Here is a 21,806-nt window from a genome sequence, read left to right as displayed (position 1 = left end):
TGGGCTAGGTAGTGCGGTGAGTGTGAAAATTAAAATAGGTCTAGAGCAACCCTATCTGAAACTTTTAATACAAGGGGGCACTAGCCTAACTAAAAGAAGGGAGCCCCGACTGGATGTAATGATCCTAAAGGGCTTGTGTGGTGCATAAGGTCGACACGTTTTATGCTGAGAGTAGCCCCAAGCGAGTCTGGTGGCACTTCATCAGGACCGTCATAAAGGGTTTAATGATACTCTAGCACTACCGCAATGCTGGTTCCAGGATTCGTTTGGTTGGATAGTAACCAGCTTTGCTGTTAGAAAACCAGGTCCAATTTGGCCCAGAGAATTGAGACCCTAGGCAAGTAGATCTGTGCTGACAGGGAAACAGAGCACTTTGTTGCTCTGATAGCACGGGCCCGGAGCCAGGTTAAGATCAGAGCTAGTTGCTATGCCTCCTTGCTATGAAAGCAACAAAGTGCTCTGTTACCCCGTCAACACGGACCTACTTGCCTTCCAAAATAAATTTAAGCCTGATATTTGAGTGAGAAATCATGTGGCATTGTGGAGACTTTTTGCAAACTTTATTACCTTGCATTGCATTGCAGCTATGAATGAATGATCTGAAGGTCACAAATGGAACTCATTCATTCCACAAGCTTTCTCAATGTCACTTCAGGTGTAACATACAGAGCCTCTATATTTGCCTGACATTTCTTTCTATGGATTTCATTTTCTAGGTTCTCACTATTGCACTACAAAAGCTTAAAACACTTAGCCATGCGGCGCATACTTATGCTGCCTCTGCCTAACCATTACCTATGCTTTAACTGTTAATTGGCACCATTGCATTGTACTATTTTCCCTGGGGTGATATTTGTCTGTTTTAGTTCATATAGTGTTTTAAAGGATTTCTTTATTATACATTTCAATTTCTTGGGTGTTTGCCAACATTCTCAAAATTCCATAGCTGTTTATTGAACTAAGAAACTTGCCAACATCAAGCTGCATGGCACGACATACTGCCCTGACCAACTACTACCCATAAAAAAGAAAAAACCTGTGCTTTGTAGTAAGTTAAAGATAGAGTCAGTAATAATGACTGAACTAGACTATGCTAGAGGAAACCAGTTTCTAACGGTGAATAGTCATGAATGACTATTCACCGTTAGAAACTGGTTTCCTCTAGCATAGTCTAGTTCAGTCATTATTACTGACTCTATCTTTAACTTACTACAAAGCACAGGTTTTTTCTTTTTTATAGCACTTTACCCCTACCTGTGTATAATTACCAGGGGAACCTTCCACATATTTTGGTGTTTTCAACTACTACCCATGCCACAGACCAGCGACCCGCACCTCTGCACTTTTACCACCCTGCCTTAGGACATTATCATTGCCGCTTTAGCTTTCTTGCATTTAAAATGCTTTACTATAGCCATTTCTTTGCATTCTTGGGTGACACTCATTATGTTATTTTATAAATTATTTTACTGGTATGATGAATTGCCTCCTTCAGTAAGATTGGACTTTGAAGGCCGTTGTACCTACAATGATAAATAAAAGAACCTTTTGTTATGGTTATTATTAACTAAACAAGAACATTTGACAATGACTGCCCTATTTTAAAGTTTTAAGTAATTTAGGTACGCAGTTTCCCCTTTAATCGAGTTATGTTTGCAGTCCCTCCGTTAATTTTTGTTCCCCCTTGTTTTTTAATTTTTGGCTGATTTTTTTCACATTTTCACTCTTTTCCTTTTACTCTGTGATCCTACGTTCCACTTGCCTAGCTCTATCCTCTTTATGCTCCTTCCAATGTATAAGTTTTCATCTCCAAATTTTTGCCTGATTTCTATTTCCCTGTGTTTTGTTGTACCATTCTCTCGTTGTTTGGTCTCTTTTGCCCAAATTGTCGCAGCTTTGTTTAGTGGGCCCTATTTTTGTTGCATTGCTTTCACTTACGTCTCTGTTTCTTTTCCCTCTTGCTCTGTTGCTTTTTACCATCAATCCCTCTCCTTTTTGCCTTTCTCCTTTCCCATCCACGTGTTGAGTGCTACTAATTAATAAATGCTGAATAATAATCTGAAAGGCACAATGATTTTGAGCTCATAAGGTTATCTCCACAGTGTTCACGGCCCGTAGCAGTACATGAGATTTCCACACTGCCGGCTTGGAGTCCCACAGGTCCACCAAGGCCACACACATGTGGCATAGTCAGTGGTGGAAGTGGGCGGGATCGAAAGGGCACGACGTACCCCTACTTTTTAAATTTAACTCAGACCGTTCCCCTACTTCTTTATTTTAAAAATGCGTCCCAGGACGGCAGGGATGGTCTGAATGTAAAAAGTATTGCATGATGGTTCAGCCCTGTGTGATGCAGATTAAGGAAAGCCTCTGAAGTCGCCACAACCTCCTCCCCCTTCCCCTCTGTATCTGAGGCCACACTGTAGGAGAAGCGTTTCACCGTAGGAGTAATCAATCAGCAGGGAAAATGGCTCAATTTGGTGCTACAGTGATTTACACCTCAATAGTGACGAAGTGAGTGAGATGTTCCAGGCCTCCCAAACACCCTCCCACCCCTGCCCTGGGCTCTTATCACGAAGTGAGGCATAGGGGGGGATTTTGCTTTACCGTGGGTCTTCAAGAGGCGTGGCATGCGTGAAAACACAGACTGAAAGACATATCCGACCCTCTTCTTGCCCAGCAGAGTTTGTGTGGCAGAGATTGCAGCAATCTGTGGTGAGCAGGGAAGGAAAAGTTGAGTTTTGTGACACTGGCTCCACATTTAAAAAACAAAATCTGTTTATTTTACAACCCTGTCTCTTGAGTTTACTTTCGCTTTCTGTCCCTCCAATACTTGCTCTTTCTGTGACTCGAATCTCGCCTCTTTTTAGGTCTCGACCTAGCGTACGTACACTGCACAGCAGTGTCGGCGCAGGCCGAGATTTTATGTTATTACAGTATTGGGGACTTGAACCCGCCCCTTCTTCCATTGGCTAACTCCATAAATGGAGGCTAGCCATTGAAAGAGATGGTTGTCAATTACTCTTTCCCCTGTCACAACGCTATTCAGGGGCGTTTCCGTGTCTTTTTTTAAGTCCCGCCCCTTTTGTCGTCATGCCTTTCTGGGCGTTTTTTGTTGCCGGATTGATTTTATTTCTGTTTGTATCTTTTACGTAATGCTAAGTCCTTATGTATCGCAACTGGTTCTTTTGTAAAGCGCTCGGACACCTTCGGGTAATGTTTGCGCTATATAAAATCGCATTAAATAAATAAAATTAATAATTCCATGATTTATTGAAGTTGGGCTAGATTTGGTAGAAGTTTAGGGCTAGTTTGGGCTTCTTTCATAGAGGCAAGTGCTCGTTTCCGAATTTGAGTTTAGAAACACAATTGGGGGGGGACCCCTCTCCGTTTGCGAACGGAAATTCCACATATCCTCGCTAACTTAACTACTACTGGTGAGTGCAATAGTTTCCGAGGCAAGTATGCCCTTTCCTCCGATCCAGATCCGCCTGGCAGCCAGTGTGGCTCTAGACACTGCCCAGAGCCACCCGGGCTATACCATGGTCGGGACGACGTCACTTCCTGCGCCCAGCCTTCTGTTGCTTGCTGCTGCTGGCCTCGGCATCTCCCCGCCAGGTTCTGTAGTCTCACCCCTCCCTAACTGTACTGGTAATGTGAGTGTTCTGTGCGGGGAGGGCGAACTCTGCCAGCCCCTGTTTCTTTGCCACAGGCCCCAAGTCACGCTCCATCTTGTGCCCACGCTGCTGAAAGTGCTCCAGTGTGCATGGCCATCTCCTAGCCTGGCCAGACAATCACCACCTCTGGGCTGCCTGGAGCAGCAGTGAGTGTTACTTTCGGTTATAGAATGGGTCTGCCCCTTCATACCCGCATCTATCCCAGATAAAGGTGCGTGTGCCTGCTAGATGCATAGCATCGCTAAGAATCCAGGCGGCTATACCATGGTCGGGACAACGTCACTTCCACGTGCATAGTGTTGTTTGCCTGTGGTTTAAATTGGAAACTAGTACTTAAGCCTTGTTGCTGCTCCCTATAACTAGACATTGAAATGAGTTAGAAGGCATCACGCAGGTGTTAACAACAACCTGGCCAAAAACGTCAGTGTCACTGTATACTTTATCATTACTAACCGTTATATACTATACCCTCTGGGGCCCCCTGCAATGACACAAAATAAAACCAAAAACAGGGAGAGGGAAAGAAATCGTTTTATTATTAAATGTTAATTTGTTCTTCTGTTTTCCTGGACAAGTTTTATACAATGTTATTTAGCCTCCGCTTTGACGAGTATCTATCTGTCTGTCTATCCTTGCCTACTCCCTTCTTTTCCTCACTGTTTACCTCTTACCAACTGCCACCATTTATCCCTGCAACCATCCACCCACGCATCATCCATCCATTCATCCGTCCGTCCATGCAGTCATACATTCATCCGCACATCCATCTCTCTTTTGGTCGTTCTTTCCTGCCTACCTTCCTCTTTCCCTACACCCCTCATTGCATCCACCTGTCCATCAATCAGTCCAATAACCCACCTATCATTATATTCGTCATAACTCCCACGCATGTTAAGCTACCATATTCATTCACTTTTAACTCACTTTTAATATCAGTATTCACTGAGGGCTCTATTCTTATCTACATTAAAATAAACTTGAAAATAACTTGTGACTTCCGAGGGGACTAATCTTCATAAGCATGCTCGCCCCTTCCGAGTGCTGGATGCTGACTTGTAAAAGAATTACACACCAGGTGCCCGGCAATAGTGATTTCTCTAACAGAGCCTAGTTATGATGGTTGTTTTGAGATCTGGCCTTTCAGGCAGATTTAGCCGTATCACCAGTCTACTGTTTTTTTTTTGTTCGGTCTGGCATTTGAGACATTTGTTTTCTCTAAACATTTCCCTCATAATCTATCCACTTAGAGGGGCTTTGGTCAGAAAATCTACTTCCGTTAATCTGTTAAAAAAAAAAATCAGCCATCAAGTCCAGACCTATTGGTTTTGCCAAAGCTTGTTTGCTGGTGTTTGTCTAGTTTCTGTCTAGTGTTTGTCTGTCGAGCAGTCTTTTCTCCTCCGCCTTTATTCCCTCTCTCCCCTTCAGTCTTCAGAGCTTGTTGCTTCCATTCCCTCTTGAAGCCGGCTTCTCTCCTTACCTCCTCGCTGCTGACATCAGCGATTCGTACCTCCGTTCTCGGCTCATGCTGTCTCTTCTCCTCTGCCCATCTTCCCTCTCTCCCTTTCAGTCTTCAGAGCTTGTTGCTTCCATTTCCTCTTGAAGCCGGCTTCTCTCCTTAACCTCTCGCTGCTGTCATCAGCCTCTCATACCTCCACTCTCGTCTCATGCTGTCACTACAGCAGTCTCTACTCCTCCGCCCTTCTTACCTCTCTCCTCTTCAGTCTTCAGAGCTTGTTGCATCCATTCCCACTTGAATCCGGCTTCTCTCTTTAACTCTTTGCTGCTGACATCAGCCATTCATACCTCCGCTCTCGTCTCATGCTATCACTCCAGCAGTCTCTTCTCCTCCGCCCTCCTTCCCTCTCTCAAAGCTGCCAACTTTATAGCTGGAGAAGCAGGTTCAAGTCTTGTTATTATAGTCCAATTTTCATTTTTTTGAAGAATGCAGTTCTACCGCTTATATTTGTCCATCGGCCTCCCATTTAGTTGTTCCCCAAATCCTTTTTGTCTCGAGAAAGTGAGGTCATGTTGTCGTGGTTAGAGACGTAGTAAAGTGACAACTTGAAACCTGCGTTAAATGTGTGTGGTGTTCTGTCTGTGTGTGTGGGGTTCTGTCTGTGTGTGTGGGGGGTTCTGTCTGTGTGTGTGTGGGGTTCTGTCTGTGTGTGTGGGGTTCTGTATGTGTGTGTGCTTCTGTCTGTGTGTATGGTTCTGTCTGTATGTGTGTGGTTCTTTCTGTGTGTGTGGCTCTGTCTGTGTGTGTGTGTGTGTGGTTCTGTCTGTGTGTGGGTGCATGTGGCTCTGTGTGTTGCTCTATGTGGGTGCAAATGCAATAGGTCTCGCATTTGCGAGAGATTAAGCTATTGGCATTGTAAATGACAATGCCATTTATTTATCTATTTTCAAAATCAACACATAAATAAAATTGTTGTCAATTACAATGCCAATAGCTCTAACTTTTGCAAAGGCGAGACCGTTGCATTGTAAATGCTTGTTTTAAATTACCGCCATTTAGTCATTGCGCTGCCTTTGCTCTTTTCTCTCTCCTTTCCAGGTCTCTGTTTCCAGCTCCTTGTCTGTCCTCTTGTCTCGCCAACCTTCTCTTCCCTGTTCTTCCAGACTGTCTCACCTTCTTCCAACTTCCTTTCCCCTTTGTATATCACCTCTTCTCTATACTTTTCCGCTTTATCTTCGTTCTCCCCTCCCATCATTCTTCTATTTAATCCCTAATTTCTCACTCTTTTTATTCCACCCTTCTGCTTCCTTTGCTTTTCACTCTCTCGTGCCACCCCCTCTACCCCCTCTCCCCTTCCCCCCTCCCCCACAGTTGTCTCACATTCTCCTCTGGCTCCCTCTTTGTTTCCAGCCTTTAATACCTCCTTGTTACGATCCCTCCAGTCGACTTCTCTAAATTGTCTTTTTCTTTTCCTCATCTCTAACCCCTCTCTCATCACCCCTGTTTCTCTCAACCCCTCAATCCCTCTGCCCCAACTCTTTTCTCAGCTCGAGAGCAGGAAGGAAACATAGGCCTCAGCCTTCTTGTCTAGCTACTGTGGTGTTATTTCTCTATGCATAGTGGCAGGCAAACGCTTCTGTGCTGCTTGTACTAAGATTCTTTTGATGTGGGAGATACTGCAAGTATATTGGCATCCCCTTGAGTTTCCGTTACTATGGTACCTTTGATCTGAAACATACCATTGTTGCGGTTCAAAATGTGGTCTGAACTTCCCTCCATTTTGTTTGGTGTGCAGCAGAAACACAAGGTCTCCCATGTTCAGTGTGCAGGTCTTTGCTTACCTGAATTGGCTTGCAGCTTCACTGTTTTTCTGTTCTGCTATCTCTGGTGTCTTCTGAGGTCTCAACAGGAGTAACTCATGACAAGTGGCTTGGGACAATCTCTAATTTCTGTCACTCTCCATGCATGGCAGCTGGAGCTGTCTTAATGTCATTAAAGCATATATTAAACCTCAAATAAACGTGTATCTATTTGTTGTATTAAATAACGTTAGTTATAAGATGTAACTGGTCGGTGAAATGCCAAACATGTTAAACATATTAAAAATTGATATGTTTTGCTTTTTTTAGCCACACCTCTGACTCCGCCCATTGACCCAATCCTCTGTTATTCCCACCTCCTGATGCTCCGCCCACAGTTCCCCTACTTTTTTTTCCCCACTTCGACCACTGGGCATAGTTTACTAACATCAGATATGAACATAGCTCCTGTGTGAGCCGAGGTTTCATGTACAGGGGAGGACCTGGTGCCCCTTCGAGGAAGGGGGGGCGGGGGAGGCAGGAAGAGCTGTGTCTACTAATGCCCTTGTCACAATTATACCTCATTGATTTACAACAAAATGGAGGAGTGCCCCCAAGAGGTTGACTAATACCTCTTTTCAAATGGATATCGAGGTGCGTCTATTGCAACCGAAAGTGGGTAAATCATTGATATAAGGGGACCAGGAGTTCCTTCCCCACCTTTATGGTGAAGTACCCTTTCTCTCTCATTTGTTTATTAACAATTATACCTCACCCAATCACAGCGAGCCACCTAAAAACATTATGAACATGATTATACCTACCCGTTCCCCAACCCTGTACTGAAGTAGTACCAACCTATTATTAGTATTTGGGCAGTCGTCCTGGTTTACACTTTCTCCCGAGCCAGGTGCACAACAACACTTGTGACACTTGTTAATCTCACGCTCGGTGCCAAGGACAGACGGGCGCGTTGGGCGTCTCTAGAGCGTCGACGATTATAATCATTACACAGCGTGGCAGGTTTACTTTAACATGCCCGGAAGCAGCTCATGTAATGACTTTCTCACATGCTCGTAGGGAGATTCCATCCCTCTGCGGGGGATTAGCGCAGTTTTCACTCGTTACGTAACGACTAACGAGCCGTTAGTGACTTCCGTCACACGGGCCGTATTCAGGGGAGAGGTCCAGCGTGTGTTGTGTGACACCTAGTAGGCACAGCAGGATTGTCCCCAACGCAGGTCGTGTGTGGAGCTCTGCTTTTGTTGCCAGCACACCTGCTGTTGTAATTGCTCCCGCCACACCCCTCTTAGGTTTCGTTGATGGATGGCTGCCTGTGGCATCAGCAGCATGGAGGCTCGCGGTGCCCTGTGAGGGCTGCTGCCGGAGAGGATAATGTGGCACATGCTTTCACACTGAGGGGCTGGAGAGCACGGCCAAGAGAGATGCGTCCTGAACCCCTGGCACCGGCGATGTCGACCAGATGAGAATACTACCTCTGCAGCGTTCACTTCCGTTTTGTCGCCGCTGTTGTGTGCACTGCGCCCTACCCGTGCTTTGTAAGGTCGGAGAAAGAAGCTCAAGGTTTTGGAAAGATGAGCCCGGAACTAACCGCAGTATTATGCGCCAAGTAAGCAGGTATTCGCGCAACATTTGTTTCTCATATATGTACAGGTAGGCACGGCATACCGCTTAATTCCGCACCTGCTGTTTCTAAGCACGGCAAATAACAGATTGTTACTAGTGCACAATTTATCGCACGCAGATGAGTGGACGTCAGAGACGGGTTTGCCGGATGTGAAGTCACGACCTCTAAAATGCAGCAGTTAGCAGTGGCGAACATTCAGCTCACTGTGCCATATAGGCACCCTCTCCCTTCGTCTCTCACACAAACACGTAACTGGTGCTCGTGCAAAGCGCTCCAAAACCTTCGGGCCGAGTTTGCGCCACATAGAACTGCAAAAAAAGCCTGGAGCAGTGTTAATTGAGCATCCTTTGGTCAAAAAATTAATTCTGTCAGTGGTAGAAAAAAACAACCATTTTAAATATCGTTCTTTTGAGTCTCTAAGCAGTATAAATAACAAATGTTACTGCCACACAACTAAATGGGTTTTCATTTGATTACCTTTTAAGTCCAAAGGTCTCAGTGTTGCCCTGGTCCAGATTTCTGGCATGTCCATTACTGTAGATATCAACCGTAGCTTTTTAGCGGGCGCTGCGGTTTATTTTGAAATTCCCGCCAGTGTAGGTCATTCGTCCATAAGTAGCAGGCTCAGCAGTGGGGCCATGCTTGGAAGGGTCATAGAGACTGTGGTGTTCAGAAGGGGCCTTACCTCGAGAGCAAGGCTGAGGTGGCCCCACTCCCTCTACACGTGCTATGTTTTGTGTCTCAGTTTTTTCTATAAATGATTGAGACACATAACATAACAGGTCAACGTGTAGAGTACACATTCGACCCAAAGGGAGGCCCATGGTGGTATTGACAGATTACAGATCTTCAGAGTCACCTAGCTCAGTGGTACGCATTGTGCCTACCTCAGAATAATTAAAGGCAGAGTTAACTGAACGGGATTTGAACCTGCAGCCTTGAGGTCGAACACAAGTCCCCCAAATGGATACAATATCCTTCCTTAGTCTCTGAAATTCAAAAACATTTGTGCCTCGAATAAAAGAGCTATCGATGTGTTTTGCTTCTATTACCGTACTTCAATCTTATTATCATTATGTGGTGTTCATGTTTTCCTTCTTCAGGGGGTGAAAAAGCAAACAGCTGGGCAGCCCACTGGGATATAAAGCGGATCTGCAGTCAGCACATTGATCGCTGCAGTAATTGTACGAGCCCACTGAGCTGTCTTGCCAAAATATTACGTTTGTTTATTATTTGTAAATCACAGTATGCCCCAGTTTTAGTTGTTGTGTAGTGCTTGATGGTGGGCAAGAGGCGGAGTAGATCATGTGAGCCCGTAGACTGTCCTGAAGACAAAGGGCAGTCTACTTAGGTCTCTGGTGGAGTTATCAGCTTCTGTACGGCATACACATGATGATGGATGGAGCTGGTAGAAGCCTTGGTGGTAGCAATGCTCAATTTTAGTTAATGGTTGCAGGTGAGGCTCACCCAAATTCATTTTTGGGGACCAGCTCTTTTTTTTCCTCATTGGACTTTGAGCCAGTGCAAGAGAGAGAACAAAAAAATATTGGGGAGAGGAGGATGAAGAGAACAGGTATTAGCAAAGCAATCACTCTCGCAAATAGAAGAGAGCAAATTGATTTCTCAATGTGTTTTGGTCATGTTGTACAGCAAAACGGCTGCTTTACAGCATGTCTAAAAGTTAAGAAAAAAAGCGATATGACGTGGCCATGGCTGGGTGCGTCAGAGTGCTTGTTTTAAGCAACAATGATGGGGCAACAATGCGGTCAGGGGGGATGGGGCAAGCAACAACACAGAGCCAGACGATGCAAGCAACATTAGCGACAGGTGGAGGATGGCAGGAGGAGGGCAAAAGAACATGAAGGACAGTGGGAGGAGGATGGCAGTAGGAAGAAGGGTGGGAAGGACAGATCCTACATTCACTCTTACGGAGTGCCGCTAGTAAAAGAAAAGGTAGTCTGGGATCAAAAGCACAAGCATCAGAAAGACACTCACTGGGCACATAAGCAGTACTTGGGCCATGCTCCAAGAGAGGGACAAACACATGAAGAGGAAGTGAAGCTGGCTTGGGTTAACCAAAGAGCAGTAACAAAATGAGAGTGATGAAGCCAACCAATGGTAAGCAATGGGCAGACTTAACTCCCCTTAAGCTAACAAAATGCAATGTTGCTTGTGAGACATTTTGTTACTTTAAGAGGGGTTTGAGATAGTACCTCTCGGGCAAAAACTAAAAATGGGAAAACAGTGACAAAGAAAAGAAGCAGGAATGAAAAAGAACCTGAAAGATTGAGAAAAAACGGTAGGGATTGTCTGGAGATGGATGAAAGAGGAATGAGCTAGAAAGAAGACTATGCAGCCTTTGCTCGCTACCTCTAACATTTGATAGCACCTCCTGCAAGTTACTGAGCAAATCTTTGAGCCCTGACCTGTAATCATTTACAAATCAAAGACTCAGTGATATGAGCCAGCGATCCTAAAATAAAAAAATTATATATAGCTGATGAGAGTAGCAGGTCTGCCAACTCACACAGTGCTGGCAAGTGACACGTGGTTTCATCCCTTGTTACACGGCGATCCGGTGAAGAGCCACATTCACATGGTGAGCTGGAAACCTTGTCCAGAATAGGTTTCCAGCTCAGCTGTGAATTCTCTTCACAGCTGGACTCTCTTTACCACCTACCCAGGGCATAGAAAGTGCCTCTTGATGATTTTGTTGTTGTTTAAGGCAGGGTAGAGGTGCCTCGTTAGTCAGGGCGGGGTCTCCAAATCACCTATTCTCTACAGTCCCACCTGTTTCTCTTTGAATAATCAGAGGATGGTAAATCTTCTAAGGTTGACAGGCCTCGAGTAGGCATAGTGGGCAAAAACAATAGACTGGAATTCATACCAGAGTAATTATTAGTAGCTGAGATTAATAAACCATTCCCCATCACATTTAAGATCCTATCACGTTTAAGATCTTGCTAAGACAGCGCATGCGCTGTCGCTTACGAGACATATTTGTTATTAACTTAGGGCTCGATTACGAGACTGGGGCACGGCGGTTGCAGTCTTCTGACTGGCCTATTACAATTAGTGCGGTAAGACTGCCATTGCCCTGCCGCTGCTGCCAGGGAACCACCGTTCCCTGGCGGCGTTTCAACGGTCCTTAGGCCGCAATATGTTTGGTGGGACTGCCGCAGTCCACCTAGCACATTACGGGTTTTCTCTCTGCCATGGTTCCTCCTCCTTGAAAACCGTGGCTGAGAGGAAACAAAGTAGGGCCCCTCTTGTGCCTCAGGGCCATAGGGTGCATGCATGGGGCACAACATATAGTCCCCCTTTGTGCATGCACCCCAGTTCTTGCGACTTTACAGTCGATGCTGCGCAGGAACTGTTTATGGTCTTCCCATAGATGTGCCCATTTTCTGAGGCATCGCTGTGGGAACGTAAAAAAAAAGCCCATTAGACACGAGAAACACTCAGAATCTGGCGGGTGGCCCGACCACAGGTTTGGCCGGTCGGCAGTGGGGTGGACCCAGCGCTGTACTGCCAAACTCATAATCAGGATCTTAGTGTCCGCCCATTGCTTACCATTGGTTGGTTTCATTGCCATAGTACACACTCTCATTGCCTTGTTTTTCTTTGGTCAGCGCTTTCCTGCTTCATTTTTTCTTCATTTCATTTGGTAAATTCTCTCCGTCTTGGTCACAAATCTGGTGGCCAGATGATTTAGTGTCAACACATACCCTGGTTCCCAAGGTGAAAAACCTGGGTGTGGTCATAGATCAAAGACTTGACTTTGAAGCTCAAGTCAAAGCTGTATCATCTTCCAGTTTTTTTATCCTTAAAAAATTCTTCCAATGATTCCCTCCGAAAGCAGGATTACGGTGGTTACATCTCTAATCCTTTCGAGATTAGATTACTGTAACAGATCTTGGCATACCTATTAAACAACTCCAAATGATCCAGAATGCGGCAGCCAGACTTCTTTTGGGGATTCCCAAATTCCAGTCTGTGAGTATTCATCTCCAAAGACTGCATTGGCTGCCAATAACAAAACGGATCAAGTTCAAAACCCTTTGTATTACGTACAAGGCACTTCAAGGGGCCGGTCCTCAGTTCCTAAAACAGTCACTACACTGGTACTCCTCAAATAGATGCCTGAGATCACAAGGAACAAAAGTGTTACTTTCCCATAGAGTTTTTAAGTCCCATTGGGGCGGCAGAAGATTTATGGTGTGTGCTACCACGCTTTGGAAACCCTCCCGTTCAGCATCAGGAGTCTCCCCTCCATGACACTATTCAGGAAAGCCATTAAAACCTGGCTGTTCACTGATTAATCCTTTCTGCCTGGTTTCCCGGTCTGCTAGCGCCAAGACACCTCTGGGTAATCGTGCGCTGTATAAATTTATAACATAACCTAACAAAACATTCATCTGTTTGTCCCTCTGGTGGAGCAAGCCCCACAAGCTGCTTTTATGCCTAGTGTGTGTCTTTCCACTAGCTGCTTTTTGCAGATACTTTTTTCTTTAACTTTTTTTCTTGCACCCGCTCCTCCCGCAGTGTTGCTTGTCCCATCTCACTCTCCACCTCTCTTATTGCTTGGGCAATGTGTGACACCGGTCCGACTTAAAATATTGAAGGACACCGGTCCGACTTCAAATATTGAAGAGTGCTCTGATTGCCAGATTCTTGTTGTTTGATTAATTGATGGTTGGAGGGTGATCTGGCTAAAAATGATCCCTCTATAGCTCCTTGTTGTTAAGACAATGTGTATCATAACCAAGCGAGTAAAAAATTGCAACATTGGTTACATATTGTTTACATAATTCGCTAGTGGTTTAACTCTTTCCGTGCTGATGACGGAACCGCTCCGTCATCAGCCGCGGTGGCGCTGTGCTGATAATGGAGCAGTTCCGTCATGGCCCCCTCGCCACGCCTGGGCGACGCGGATTCCGCGCCTGCGCTGGGCGTTCCATTGAGCGGGCGGGGCCATGACAGAACCGCTCCGTCATGAGCACAGCGTAACCGCGGCTGGTGACGGAGCGGTTCCGTCACCAGCATGTGCGCGCCGCGCGGCCCCCGCCCCCTTAGCGCTGCGGCAGAATAGCCGCCGCAGCGAAGGTGTTAATATAGCATTCCCTCACTCAGTGAACAGCTGACCGCTCAGGCTATTTCAAACGGGACTGTCTTAGAGTCCCTTTACATTTTACCATCCCAAGTAATCCCCTTATGAATGGTAATGTTGAGCACGGAATTTTGATTAATTTGATACCATTGTTTGTTGTCCTTCAATAGTGGCTAGAAGGCAGCCAGCAAGGTGGCACTTTATAAGTCACAACGAATACATCAGTGAGTGTGGCTTAATTGGGCAGTGGATGATGGAAAAATCAGTAAAGAAGTAAAGAATCCTAGCGCAATGAAGTTAACAAGGGCATTTAGAGCGAACACGTACTTTAAATCAGATCCAAAGCATGGTAGCACGTGGGTTGAGTCCCACGAAAGAGATTTGCGAGTAAGCCAGCCTTTTATCCTTCTTAATCCACTTGATGGGGGTATACTGTTGCTTATAATCCAGAAACAACACTAAACATATGGAAAAGGCTGCAGTTTGACTATGACTGATTAAGTATCGTTCTATAGCTGTAAAAACAACTGGCTTTTACGGTGCGTCCTCTAAAACCTTGCACCACTGTACTAATTTTACCGATTTAGGAAGGATCAAAGGCCGAGCTAGACCTTCTTAGAATCCAACGTGTATCTGTTTGCATAAAACATTTTGTCGATGGGTCTTCGGCCACTTGGAGGGACAGCTTTATTCCCTTTGTAATGTATTTAGGTGCTTGGCTGTTAACTGCCTTAAGTGTGGCGTTGAGCCGTTTAAATCAGATTCACTTTCTTATTGCCAACCAACAAAGGCAATGAAATACAGGCCATATCTATTCACTAATAGCTCGGTTTCCCCGTGCATCTCTACATCATGCACTTAGCCCACTGAGATGAAGCACAGTGGGTTTTATTTAAACCAACCCGTTATCAAACAATATAATTAGAAACCTCAACACAAGGGACAAAATATTCCCATGGGCCAAAATGTTTGGGTTGTGGTGGGATCAGGGATCGCAGGATGGCGGTTGAGGGGTTGTAAGGTGGGAATAGGGGACACATGTAGTATATGCATGTACATATAGTGAGTGAATAATAATACAGAAGCACACGCTCACATATAGTCCAATATATGAAAAATCTAATAGGCTATGGAGTGCAAGAAATTCCAAGTGTCTTTATTTCTGCTTCTGTCCACCAGTTGTCATATGACTTGATTGTGAATGAAGGTAGCTGAAATGTGTTTCGTCAAACACTGACTTATTTAAGGCTGCAACAGCATATCAAAGCAAAAAATATATATTTCGGAACGATGACAATGAGACAAGATATATGAAATTGCTATTAAAAGCTAAATGGAGCTAGAAACCCAAAATCACCCATATGTGTAATACCACAACATTAATGTGCTTATATGTCGCATTTGTAAAAAGTGATAACATGCCTCTAACCCCTACGTTACACAGTTGAAACATGCATGAACACCAGTGTGACCAATCTCAATCATACTTAAATTGCTCCAATTTGATCTTGTGCTGAAGGGAGAAGGTATCATTCCTACAACCACTATCTAGATCAAACTAAAACTAAAATACCTTAGAATGAATCTTTGTGTGTGGCTCAAACCTTATTAACCAACATGATATCCAAGAGTTCAATAAATACATATAGTGGCTGAACTGCACAATGTGAAACCAGAAAAACTAGGATCAATCCTGGCTTCTCTACTTGACCAAATTGTATGACTCAGTCAATTGCTTTCTTTCACTTTTCATCATTTTTATTCATTATCACATTTAAGGGCATCTAGATATATATGGCTTCAGGATGTGAGCTATAGAAAAAGTCTCTTGTGTTTGACTAAATAAACTATAATGTTGTCCATGTTTAATAGTAACCCAGGCCACCCAGAGAATAAACATAACAATTGACTTACCCCTTAGTTCTCTGTTGGCATTATTGTTAGTTAAGGTAGAGGAAATCATCGCTGTTTCTAAATTCCTGTTTGAAACGTATCACTATGAAAGAAACCGCCACTCAATGCCCTGATATAATTCGATGTACTGAGGTGAAACACTCCTGCATGTTAATGAAATGCACTTTTTGAATTTTGAAGAGACTTTATCATATTTTTGCACATTTGTTGCAAGATGTCTTTAAAAATGAAGGTGTTCCAAAGTTAAGTGGTTCAGGACACCTTTAGTTCCTTCCTTTCTTTAACTTAATTTAACCTGTAAATAAATGCTTGCAGGTTTATTTAACACATTTCTGAATGTTAGTGCTGAGTCAAGTAAACTGCAGCCCAGTGGTGCTGTTGACCTGAGGGCCGCTTGTAAAGGTCAGGAGGACTGCTGGCTCCTGTGCCTTACTGTGAGTATCACTGCAATATAACATGTTTTTGAGCCTGTGAAGGCAATTTACACTACTACAAGAAAGAGGAGTTAAAACAAATACAGGGCCGTGACAGGACCCTCTTTCTTTTTTGTCTGAGTTCCTGGTACTCCTTTCAACACTTACTGGGTGAGGACCAAAAGGAGTCACGCTTCTTATAAAGGAGAGCAAACACTTTATTGCATCCATAAATGTAGCTCTGCTTTTAGGTAAGGCACTCTAAGACCACCGCAAGGTGACATTATCACTGTAAGAAATGCTACAACAAACAAGCATTTACAAAGCAGCAGGTCTCGCCTATGTGAGAGCTAATGGTTTCATCAATGTTTTTTCTAGCCTTTTTGACCAATTGGCTTTCACATCAGCAAAGTAGCTAAGATGAGAAAATGGAAGGAAGGGAGCCCCCCAGTCAAGTTGCTACTGACCCATCAGCTTTGCCAGTGCTTTTTTTCTAGTGGAGTAGGTCTTAGGAGTCCACCAGATCTTGGACGTTGATGGAAGAGGACTAGTTGGGGGTGCATAGGGGGATCTAGTGATTGGAAAGGTGTGCTTTCATCTCTCACTAAAAACTTAGGATTTCTGGTTTTGCATAAAGGTGTGATTGAGGCCATTCCAGAGAGTGGTGCCTTCAAAATATAGCGTTCTTCCTCCTTACCTACATACGTAGCAAGCTAGGTTTGGAGGATCGTGGGCGGATGACCAAGAGTTTGGCGACATAGTACGCTGCAGCCTGCAGAATAGAAATGAATGCGCTAGTAAAGATACACTTTTAGTGTTACGTTGAGTAAATGAAGTGGCAATACAAAATATAAAATCTGGTGCAGTATGAAAATATTCCTTATGATTGTTGATGCATCATGTTTTTCCAATGAATTCATATTTCGGGAGTTTTTAGTATAAATATAAGGTTTATCTGTACATTTTCTGTCAAGCAAGCTCCGGCCTCAGTTTGCCTCAATGTTGTCCAAACCAAAGCTCAGTATAATGTCAACATCTAAAACACACACAAGGGCAGAACTGGCCATGTTTTCTTTGTAGATGATGGCTTTATTATTAACAACAGGTTGGTGTATGTTGACACACTTGAAGTGATGCTTCTGGGCTCGTGATCAGGTTTGACAGGATCAGGTGGGAATGGGATAACCTTCTCCCAGTTGTCCCCGAGAGGACATTCCTGAAGAAGGTGTGCCTTTCATGGTTAAAAGTCGAAGAGTTGACGCCTTGCATGTCATTCGGCGTATCCAGCCTTCCGCCTTTGGATGCCGGATGTCACCAGTTTCACGTTTTAAGCTGTAATGTGATTACTTCTGGCACCAGTCCTTTTCAACTGACTCATTTCATGTACGAGAGTAGTTCTGTTCATTGTGGGAACCAGGAAAGAAAGACTACAAAGTCACAGGGACCCAGGAAGATAAACTTCGAAGTTCTCTGTGTGCTTAGTTTTAAATGAGAGAACCCTTTGTTTCTACTTTAAACAAACATTCCTCCTTCAGGGAGAGACCTTTAACAAACTGGGTTTGGACAGCTCAGCTCACTTGTTAAATGGTACATAAACGGTAGGGGCATCCCCTCTCACACACACATTTTCGCACACTCTCTCACAATCTGTGTTGAGATTTCACCTCTAGGTAAACTGGATACTGTTCCAAAGTACAGCAAATAACAAGTTGAGTGAGTTTGGAGGTCTCAGCTTGTGTGTTGTCTATATAGTTATTCTTTCATTTGCTGCACACCCACAAAGCCATTACAACTGCTTGGTAGACATGGGCGTTAACTAAAGGCTCCCACTGGCCCAATAGGAACACTTGCGTGTATAGATATCATTTTTAGATTCTAAGGTATTGAAGCAGGGTATGTAAAGCAAAAACATTGGCAAAAAACGCAAGGACTGGCTGGTACCAGCCCTCTCGGCTTATGAAAATGAAACTGTTTCTTCAAGAAAGCATCTTCAGAATGGCTGTTGTGCATCTGGATAGTGGTAATGCCCTGCTCCATTGCCTCCCAGACTCCACACCGGAGCCCCTAAAAGGCATTCTACACATAGCAGCATTTTTCATCCAGATCCTGAAGAAATATAGTCACATCACCCCCATCCTGTTTGAACTCCATTGGCTCATCTTGCTGGCGCGCCCCATCTTCATAATCGGATGCATTGTTTACAAAACCATCACAGGCACCACTCATGCTTACCTTGCAGAAAAGCTCTCCATTACTGGTGGTTCCCGACATACCCACAGCCAGAACACCACCAGACTTTAAACTAACAAGTGTAAAAGAAGAAAAAAACAAGGCAACAGGCCTTTTCTATCTTTGCACCATATCCCTGTATCCATCAGGCCTGCGCGTCATTACTCCAATTTAGGAAAAAGTTGAAGACTCACCCTTTTAAAGAACAATACTTCACAATGCATTAACTGTCCACACCTCAGCTTCCTCTCCTGTTACTCACTGACTTTATTCTTGCCTTTGATCCTGTACCATGCTCCGCTTTCTTTTGACTATGTTTGCACTATAGAAATACCATATGCATACATACATACAAAGGTTGGATTGAAAGGCATACTTCTATTTGTCTCCATAATTGACTGATTGTAGTTATTATATCACAAAAAAAGAAACCCAACTATTTTGAGCAGGTAACCCAGCACTGGAGAAAACAGAGTTTTTTCATAAAACCCTCACCCTCTAGCGTTACCTCTTGGTGGCATGCGTCATCATTGGGTCCATCCCGTTCTGCTATGGAGCGGTGCGCGCTGCGACCTACGGACTACACGGGAGCACTTTAGAGATTATGCAATGATAAAGAAGATGTTAAAAAATGAGTGGGGGGTTTTGTGCTGGAGTGTAACTTAAAAACACCTAGCGAGTAGGTGTATCCTATTTATTCTGCATGATTTAAAAAGGGAGGATTATGAAAGGAGGATGTTGTGTACCTGCTTTCCTAAAAGGCTGACATGTTTCAAGCCGTACCCCTATTGGCTTTTCATCAGGACCTGGGGAAACCAGCTCCCTGGTACCACACCTGCTGATTCACACTGGGCATGCATTCATTGCATGCTCATGTAAAAAGTGTATATACATTTACCATCTGTTAGGCTATCACTGTCTGTATATATATAGGGTGCTTCAATATCGCATCATGGTTCCTTGGGGGAAGATGGTAGCCTGTAGTCACACTCACGCCAAGGCTCCACCTCTGCCTCGTTACCCACTTGGTGCACCACCAGTGGCTGCATATTGTAGTGTAGTTAAGCCAGAGCTCTCATGTTTTCAAATCCACACACAAGTAACTCATCTGGGGCACATTGCTCTTTTAGATTCTGGGACATATCTGTGCTCATCCCTTTATAAAATATTCTCTGTAAGTCCCAGAGTGGAAAACTAGCCTAGATGAGTTACTCAAGGTGGCCCTGGGAAACTTTACGAATTAGTTAGATCCCCTTTTCTCCTCACTGTGCACACAAACACCCATAAAAAGTAGAAAATACGCTGCTGTACCGTTCTGTGCTCAAATGTACATCACCAACAACAAGGAGTTAGGGGTTTCTCTGTACATGGTAAGTTTCTTGTTTAGATTTTTTTCTGATTAGCTGCAAATCCAAGTAGACATGCATTACTTCAACTCTCATGACAGCCAGATCTATGCCTTCATTCCACTGGAGCCAGGGACAACTCGTCTGCCCCCTTTCACAGGGGTTGTGATTGGTGCAATTTTCCCTCTGAGACTTACGTTCCATTCTGCGGAATAGTGGAAATATAATCTTGATTAAACAAAAAGATTTAAAAAGCTTTTCCCATGGCAAGGGTTTCTGCTTGATAAGTATAGGTCTTAAAATCATTCTCTGCCTAAAATACTGAAAAGTTGGTTACTGGCAGAGCTGCACAGAACACATCAGTACTGCAATAAGCATGCCCCGGCATCGTGTCAATAAATAAAGCCTATGGAGGTAGTACTTTTCATAGTATATGTAGTCTCTGTTCAATAAAAAACTGCTACCTAGCCAGCTAAAGGACTTGTGTGATGACTGCTTCCTGGGGTGTTGGTCGGTGTAGAAGGAACATGAAAGCGTGAAAAACGATAGAACTATAAGAAATTAGAAGGCCACCTACACAAGCGAGGAATGGATCCCCAAGGGGAGAACAGTACTTGCACGTTGAAAGCTTAGACTGCATTTAATGTACACAAACATAATTATAGTGGTGGAGTCTTTGCTCCATAGCAGAAGCAGTAGATGACAAATGAAGTACACTGTGAATCTTTTCAACTGCATTGTATTACTGGGAAAGAGGAAGGTGTCTGTACACAACATAAAGCAGGTACCTTGCTATAAATAGTGAAAGCTGGACTGCCCTTAGAAGATACTTGCGCTGCAAGATGCGACAAAAGCCAGCCTAACCTGTGCTAGCCTTCTTCAGACGACCTACCCACCAATCCCACCCAACATGCATCCAGCCACAAAGTCTTTCGCAGCTTACATAGGCCATGCCTAGATAAACCAGCTCACACAAGGAGAAGATGGACAGAGCGCTGCAACTTTTCAGACACTCACCCCCCGTCACAGATCTTAGTTGAATCCATCATTGTTCTTTAGCTCATTTCCCCACCCCAGAAAACAAGCCCAGCACCCCTAAAAATCTGAGACAACCCAAGTCTGACATAAATCTCCCATGTCATGGCAGCCATCCTAACACTACATCAGCCTACCCAAGGCTGTCACCCTACTCCAGGCACTCACAACCTGCCTCATATTGCCCCATCACACCTCAACTTGTCTGCTTCATATCCTTTTCTTTGATATCTCACCTGAGCCTACTTCCTCCTCCTACACCTCACTTGGTTTTTCCAAGACCACCCACACTGCCTCCAACCACATTCAGCAACATAATCTATCTGAGGAAGAAGGTCAGCACACAATATAAATGAAAATATCAGTTGTTCTCCTTTTAAAAATAAGTGGGGCCTGTGGATTCTAGTGCAAGAAGTAGCACATAATGGAATACAATACACTTGAATAATATCTGAACACTGAGCTGTAAAGCAAAATAAATATGAAAATAGAAGGTGTCCAATTCAGGTTAAAGCTGGCTTAATTTGTAAGTAATCACTGGCCATCAGTCTTTGGCAGTTGCTTAGGTACTCTATGAAATAAACGTACACACTCCGCCTAACATACGACTAGTGTGAGCTGGTGGGGATGTCGAGAAACACATTGTACTCCAGGCTTGCATATTAGTTATAAATACCTAAGGGAAACAAGCATTGGCAAAGCCAAAAGGTCTGGCGTTGACTGCCGACTTTTTACGTTGCCAAAGCTTGTTAATATTTGTTGGAAGACTGTAGAAGGGGGAAACTTTTTGGTATCAGTGCACATTGTGCAAGAGAAGAATGCTGTCACTCAGAGAAAGGTAAGCCAGTGAGTGTTGTGGGATGCCCCTATGCCCCATGCTGCTTGCTGTGGTGGACAGAACAAACTTGCAAATAACACATTATAAGACCAGTTGATGAAGAGAGTGGGCTGAAAGCCCCTGTAAATAAGTATATACGCATATATTAATTAATTATTCCAATTTAAGGTACTCCATTTAACGAGACACCCCTCCACGCTATCACACACCACTCCACTGTTCCTTATGCCACTCCACTGTGTGATACTCCACTCTATGACACTCAATGCCAGTGCACTCTTTGACACATCACTCCACAGTAGGACATGCCACTTCACTCTACCACCTGCCGATCAATTCTA

This window comes from Lissotriton vulgaris, unplaced genomic scaffold (genome assembly GCF_964263255.1).
Source record: "Lissotriton vulgaris unplaced genomic scaffold, aLisVul1.2 SCAFFOLD_1537, whole genome shotgun sequence".
NCBI lineage: Eukaryota > Metazoa > Chordata > Amphibia > Caudata > Salamandridae > Lissotriton > Lissotriton vulgaris.
Note: the sequence above shows the minus strand (reverse complement) of the source record.